Source organism: Cryptomeria japonica, chromosome 4 (genome assembly GCF_030272615.1).
Source record: "Cryptomeria japonica chromosome 4, Sugi_1.0, whole genome shotgun sequence".
In the NCBI taxonomy this organism is placed as follows: domain Eukaryota; kingdom Viridiplantae; phylum Streptophyta; class Pinopsida; order Cupressales; family Cupressaceae; genus Cryptomeria; species Cryptomeria japonica.
Window position 1 is genome coordinate 310,420,994 of NC_081408.1, and position 8,016 is coordinate 310,429,009.

Below are 8,016 nucleotides of genomic sequence, written 5' to 3' on the forward strand. Positions count from 1 at the left end.
TGTAGTACCCTCCGATCATTACAATTAGTTTTCAGTTTGAATGGCACATTCACACCAGAAAACAAGAGTAGCAGCAACAGGAATCGTCCAACACAAATTTTGATAATTTCTTCTGTTTCTTGTGCAGCTGTGTGTCAACCATTTGCAAATAAGAACAAGCTGTCACATTTGATTTTTCTTGGTAATTTCTCGTAGGTGTAGGTTTTGTTACAAAGAGATTTTGTAAGAGCTGGTATATAAAAACTTATAGAGGATGGCTTACATGACAATAACATCAACGTCTAACCAGAGCCTTCATTTCTTTAGTTTAATTTCTTCTACTCAAGAATGCAGGAGTGCAAGGAGTTGTTTCAAATTGACACTGTTTAGCAATTTTCATTGAGCAGATTTTATTTTACCCTCATTGGGTACATCTAATGGTGAGATTAAGTGCCATCTGAAACTTGGGTCATCTAGATCCACGAGGATAGTGGCCCAATTGGTTACAGTGGAGGAGAAGAGGCAGACTGTTAGGGTTTGATTTCAACAATTACATGCAGTCCAAGGCTGAGGCAGTGGACAAAGCACTAGATAAGGCAATACCACTTGAATATCCTGAAAAATTACTTGAATCAATGAGGTATTCTCTTCTATCTTGAGGTAAGCATGTTGCATTGGAGCATGTGAAATTATATGAGTGACTCAAGATCTGGCCATGCCAACTGCCTGTGCAATGGAGATGATTCATACCATGTCTCTAATCCATGATGACTTACCTTGCATGGACAATGATGATTTCAGAAGAGGGAAGTCCACAAACCATAAGGTCTTTGGTGAGAGCACTGTTGTTCTTGCAGGGGATGCTCTGCTTTCATTTGCATTTGAGCATATTGCAGTGGCTAGAAGCAAGACTATGCCTAGTGATAGGATTTTGAGGGTGATATCAGATTTGGGTAAGACAATAGACTCTTAAGGGCTTGTAGGGCTTGTAGGGGGTCAAGTTGCTGATATTACTTATGAAGGAGACTCTTCAGTTGACCTTAAGTCTCTAGAATGGATTCTATTGGAATCCAAGAGCACTGGGATGGGGGGTGAATCGGTGTTTTGCCGGTAAGATAAGTTTTAACCGGTTTCCACTGTGTCCTCCTTTACCGGTAACTTGCTCTACATCCCAAACCTTTAAACCAATAACCAAGACCGACTACAAAATATTATATTCACATACAGTCGATCAATATTGTTCGTACAATGTCACTATATCTCGCATCATATGTATATCTCTCAATCTCATATCCAAAATATCCTAACCGGATTGACTTAAATAGCCTTCCCAAACATAAACATAATTGCCTTATGTCGGCTTACAATGATATTACAATTTATTTACATGTCGGCCTAGAAAAAAAAAATACATTAAACTTCATGACTGATGTCGCTGATTGCTACTGTGTAGACCCGCCAGATCAATCTCCTATGTTCCTAGTTTGCCGGTTTTCTTGAATGTCGGTTGTTGAATCATGAATACCGGTGAGTACCGGTTAAGTGTCCAGCCCAAAATGATATGTGTTGCCATTAATGACAACACAACTAAACTAGATGAGGGTTAGTTGCCAACAATCTCCCCTTTTGGCATTGATGGCAACACTCATGTGAAAAATGAATTGTTGAAGTGTTGTCCCGGTTCCTCAAAAAATAGATGACCAAAATTGGCCCTTCTCCCCCTGAGCTATATATTACTTCTTATGTCTCTTGACATTTTTCACAACAACCACTCCCCCTTTGACATCAATGACAAAGGGAGGGCAAAAGAATGAAAGAATGAAATCTAAATGTGTTTACCGGATCTAGATGTACTTGAATATATCCGGGTAAGCACCCTTCAAAAATCCTAAGTGTCCCAACTAGTTTTCAAAGTTCCCAAAATAGATACAAATCCATTAAGAATGTATGCATGTAGTTCTTCTTTTTTTAGATCTGTCAGTGTGGGTTTATTCATCAATTCTAGATTTTCCCACTTATGAAGTAATAAACTGTTCAACCGGGGACTTACCAATCCTTTGAATTCCCTTGCTCACCGAATTAATCTGTCCATATCCAAGGCTGATATCTCAGATTCTATAACAAAAAATTGACCATCAATGGCGCTGGTCAATGACTGAGTACCATCAAAATTATTAGCTATATGTTCCAATCGAGCCTTTGTTACTTTTGTTTTTACCTCCAAGGCAGTTGTAAGTTTGTCGATGTTAGTACAAGACCTATATATACAACTGCACTAATTAAGAGCCTCATCAATCTTTGTAAGTTTCTCTGTCATCTTGACTTTGTCTGATATGATCATATTGTCATAGGTGACCTTCCTAGTAGCATTGTATCTCTCTATCAATTACCGATTTGATATATGTTGAAGAGTTTGAAACTCTTTTGCAATATGTTCAGTCAAACTCTTAAGCTTACAAGAGGGGCTAGCTACCGGACTAGAGTATCCTATAGCTAGTTGCTGCAAAATCGGAATGGCCTGCTCAATGACCTGCTTATCTTCTGATCCTTCCTTCCTCAACTTTTGAGCTGCAACAAACATTAATTCAAAACCACTCATCTGCTTAATGTTCTTCTACCCAAAATCAACTTGACCGGATGAGCCAAGTGCCAACAATGAATGATTGGACTCTCCAACCTATTGAGTAGCACCAGTGGCTTCGCCACTTGTTGTAGTGATCATCTCAACCTTATCCTCTTCAGTATGTACATTTTTGCCAGAGGTTCAACATTCTCAACTTGTTTATTATTTGTATCCACATCAATAACCTCTACATCTAGAATGTTTTGTTTTGGTGTATCCTACTTATCATGCACATCTTCAAAGTTATCTATCAGTTTCTCTACATTATGTACAGGTGATATTGCTGAAGGAATGTCCTCTGTTAGTTTCTGTCCCAAAATCGGTGAATCCATACCCAATATACCTTTTCCCTTACCATCAACAAATATGACTTCAATACTAGACTTAGGTAGAAATATTGGTGCAGTAAAGAAATTTGGTTTGTCTACAAAGAATTTTATCCATGCCTCATGGGTCTCCTTAACTATTTCATTTACTCTACCTACCATGAGACTCACATGGTGGTGTCTGCTCCGAAAAATTGTTCTATTAGCATATTGAAGACACTTCTGCAACTCCTCATCAATAATGGCACCACAAATAGTTAATAAATCCTACAACTTTATATTTTTATCCTTTTCAACTGCAAATAATCTCCTAGCATCCAACTTATTATACAAATCTCCTAGTAGTTGATTTTCAATCTCAAGTAATACCTTCTTATATATATCTAAATATAACAAAACTGCTTCCTCAATCTCCATTTGATCCTTATCATCCATATATGTTCATAATAATGTTGGATATTACTCAAAATTCCATCTTTAGTTATTTGATCTATCAATTCAGCAACTGAGAGAGGAAGAGTGACCTCAATACTCTTACTAGATTCAAGAGCTATATCTAAATCTGATATCTTCTTCTTGTCGTGAGTAGAAGTAGATTCTTTAAGCAGTTTCCTCTTCTTTGTTGGTTTCCTCTCCTTCAAAATTTTCTTTGGGGCTGCCGGAGGAGTGACCTTCACTTTTTGTACCTTTCCTTCCATAGCTTTCTTTCTTTGTATCTTGATGTATGTCTAGGGAATATTTGGGGGCACAACATCAGTATTAGAACCGGATTCAACAGGGAAAATATAAGTTTTCGGTTTCTTCCTATTCAGTATACCCTTGCCGGTTGTTGCTATCGGTGGAGTCTAAACTGCTGCCGGAGATGACCCTTCTGCCAATCCAATGATCTGCTTGATTTCAAAGGACATCTTCTCCATAGCTTCCCCAACCTTCTTGATTTTTCCTTCCCTCCTCTTCTAACTGAAACCTATCTAAACTTTAGATTCCTTTTGCTTTATTGTCCCAAAGATTTTCTTAGTTTCATCAACCGAGGCATCAATAAGAGTCTTGACATATAAGTCTGAGATCTCAACATCAACCTCATAACCCATCTCAGTGATCTAGATCTTCCATGGTTGCACTTATTCCATAATTGTTTCATCCTTCTTAACCATAAAGCAAATTTCTATAGAGTACTTATCAACAATATGTTTAGGCACTCTCTCTCTTTTCTTCATAGCCTTCTGAAATGATTTGAAATAACCCCATAGGATGGTGTCTCTCTCCTTGTCCTTTCCTAAACCTCTTATAGAATTATTTATTTTCTTTTCTACTGGCATATCAAACGCCCATTGAGTTTTACCAAACCCCAGTAACTCATTCAAAAAGAAAAGCATCAAGCAAACAACAAGATTACCATACCCAAAAACACCTTTCTTTTTACCCTTAATCTTCCCTAAGTTTAAAATAAGCTCTTCACACATCCATTGACAGAGATCATACCTATCATTTCCTTTGACCATATAATGAGCATAGTAAATACATGAACTGGAAACAGAGTTAAATCTATTTTATTAGGTTGCCTTGTAACAGATGATCATGCTTGCAAATTGAACACCTTTGTCTCTAATAGTTCTTATCCTCATTGACCAGTTGTCAAATGTTGCACTAGTTAACTTCTCAACCTCATTGTTAGGTATTTTCTTCCTTCCAGGAGCCTCACCAGTTTGGGGCAAACCAACGATTGCACGAATAGCCTCCTTGGTGATTTTGTAAGGTCAGTCCAACCATATGAATTCCCCGTGGACATGGCTTAGTACATACTAGATCATTTCATCTTCAAATTCTGACATCTCCAAAATGTCTGTAAAATCTTTATCCTTCAAAATTTGAAATTCTAGTTTCATCAATCCCCTCCTATCCAACAGATTTTTGTAATGTACATTGTTTTGATCTCAGCTAAATCTAAATCCTTCAAAGTGCAGTGGATATATGCATGAACATCTTCAACATACAGAACTCCGTCTGGAACTCTAAAAATTGTGTCGACTGAATCATCGACCTTCACAATCTAAGGGAATTACATGAAAATTGGGCATGGACGATCCTTGATGTCAACAACAATAGGGGTAGCCACACCTACCAGAGTAGGAGTAGATCGAGAAACCATTTAAAACAAAGGATAGCCCAGAAACTGATAAAATACCTCACAACCTTTGTTAGTGAAAGTTCTTGAAAATCCACACCAAATGCACTGGAATTTTCTTGAAAATGCTTTTGATCACCTTGAATCACCTTAAACTCACTCTACTTTGCTTTGAATGTTGTGTGATCAGAAATGAACCAACATTTCTCTTTTATTCTACGAAAACCCTAATTTCTCATTGACGTAAATGCATGCCGATCTATCATACTAGATTCAAAATCCATGATCTCACTGACAGGAAACCTTCAGAAAAACTTCTCCAAGATCTGAAATAAGCTTTCAGACCACTATCATGGGTAATGCAAGATCTATCATTAATTTTCCTCCCCGTAAGGCTAATGCCTTAGTTATCGGATGAGTTTCCTATCGGTGCAGGAACATTTTGCTTTGTTGGTTGAGTAACTGGGTTGATTCTTTCTATTGGTTGATCTTTAGATTTCCTAACCCATTCCCTCATGCTACTTCCAGATATCATCAACTTTTTGTTTTCCTTTTTCATCATTTCCTATCGAATTGCTCTTGCTTCTGTAGAATCTAACAATATGTCCTATTTTGTTGCATGCATAGTAAGTGACTTTATTTTTTTGAATTGCCTTACAATATCCTTGATCATTCCTTGACCTACATTGATTAGCCATATGTCCAAACTTTCCACATGCATGATATCTCACATTCACTATACAATCTTCTGTCCTATGACCATACTTCTTACAATTTGAACACTGATCGGGAACTGCATTATTATCTTGATTTTCTCTATTTCTACAATGTCTTGCCATATGACCAAATTTATTGCAAATAAAACACCTACCATTGAATTTATGTGCATTGGGTTGCCTTACCGGTGGTTTTTGGTTGATAGGTGGATTCTCCTTCTGACCGATTTTTTTAACTTCATTTGTAGTACTAGAGATTTCTCCTTGCTCAAATCCAAGACCTCTAGTGTTTCCCTTGTGCCTTTGATCCTTCAATTGTTCATCAAGCTTTGCAGAACTGTCCTTAAACTTGTCTTTGCATTCATTTGTAGTATCTAGATCTCCTCTTAAGACTATTATCAATCTTTCCAACTCCAACTCATTATTCTGGGATTACACTAGTTCAGTTCTCAACATATCATTCTCATGTGCCAGCCTAATGCATTCCTTAGATCTATCTTTCAGACATCTACCAATATTTTCTTCATTCTTTTTTTGGTCTTCAATATCTGTAGACATCCTCATAGTTAGGGCTTTCATTTCATTATTCATGACAATATTCTCCCAACTCGGCTTTTGACATTGTTCTTTAAGGGCATTCTTCTCTTCATCATCTTGATTTTGTAAAAGTTCCTTTCTTCTAGCTTGACTAGATGATAGCCTATCCTATAGGATAAGAATGAATTCCTTTGTAGAGTTCAACTCATCTTGCAATTTCAAGTTTTTCATCCTTTCAACATCATAGTCTTCAAGAGCTACTTCAAGTTGTTTCTCCATACTCATCTCCATGGATTCCAAATTCAAGATCTTCCTTAAGTTGTTAGACTTACTCCATGGCACCAGGATCTGATACCAATTGTTAGAATCTAAGAACACTGAGAGGGGGGGGTGAATTAGTGTCCTGCTGGTAAGATAAGTTTTAACTGGTTTCCATTGTGTCCTCCTTTACTAGTAACTTTCTCTGCATCCCAGACCTTTAAACCAATAACCAAGACCAACTATAGAATATTATATTCACATATAGTCGATCAATATTGTTTGCACAATATCACTATATCCCGCATCATATGTATATCTCTCAATCTCATATCCAAAATATCCTAACCGGACTGACTTAAATACCCTTCCCAAACATAAACATTAATGCCTTATGTCAACTTACAATGATATTACAATTTATTTACATGTTGGCATAAACAAAAATAAATACATTAAACTTCATGACTGATGTCGCTGATTGCTACCATGTAGACCTACCGGATCAATCTCCTATGTCAGCTTCATGTACCGGTTCCTAATTTGTCGCTTTCCCTGAATACCGGTTGCCAAATCATGAATACCGGTGAGTATCAGTTACGTGTCCAACCCAAAATGATATGTGTTGCCATCAATGACAACACAACTAAACGAGATGAGTGTTAATTGTCAACAAATTCATATATACAAAATTGTTGTGCTCTTAGAATGTTTAGTTATGAGTGAAGGGATTCTTGGTGGTGCTACAGAGGAGGAGATAGACAAAATTAAGAGGCATGCTTGCTATGTGGGACTTCTGTTTCAGGTTGTGGATGACATACTTGATGTCACTGAATCTTCAAAAGATTTGGGTAAGACTGCAGGGAAGGATTTGCTAACTGATAAGGCTACCTATCCAAAGTTTATGGGTCTGCAGAAAGCAAAACAATTTGCTGTCAAATTAGCCAACAAAGCCAAAAAAGAGTTATCCCATTTCGACCCATTAAAGGCTACACCTTTTTTGGATCTTGCAGATTACATTGCATTCAAGAAAAACTGATAAAAATTCTTTAGGGTGACTCAACACCACTACTTATGATAACTCTAAGCACATGATTGTAACTAACATCATAGAGTACCATTACATTCTATTATCTTCATTAACTCTAACATTCATTCCTAGAATTTTCTCCTTCCTAAAACATAAGGAATCATTTATTTAATTAAGCTATTATGAACACATTTCATTATAGTCCAACTACCATTTATTCCCCCCTAGATTCATTTAAAAAGAACCAATTCCAAATGTTCCTAATCCCATTATCTTTATTATCAAATACACCTTCTTAGTTTCATTACTAAACCATCACCTACTACATATCTAGTCCATTTCCATCAATAAGAGTAACCATATATATCCAAAATAATACATATTGCATAAACCATATTAAAGAGAAAAGAATAATAAGAGAA

The 8,016-nt window shown here is 36.7% G+C and overlaps 1 pseudogene; it reads left to right on the forward strand.

The window, feature by feature from the left end:
- The first annotated feature begins 454 nt into the window (after positions 1 to 454).
- LOC131037701 (geranylgeranyl pyrophosphate synthase, chloroplastic-like) lies at positions 455 to 7,603 on the forward strand (annotated as a pseudogene).
- Positions 7,604 to 8,016: the final 413 nt, after the last annotated feature.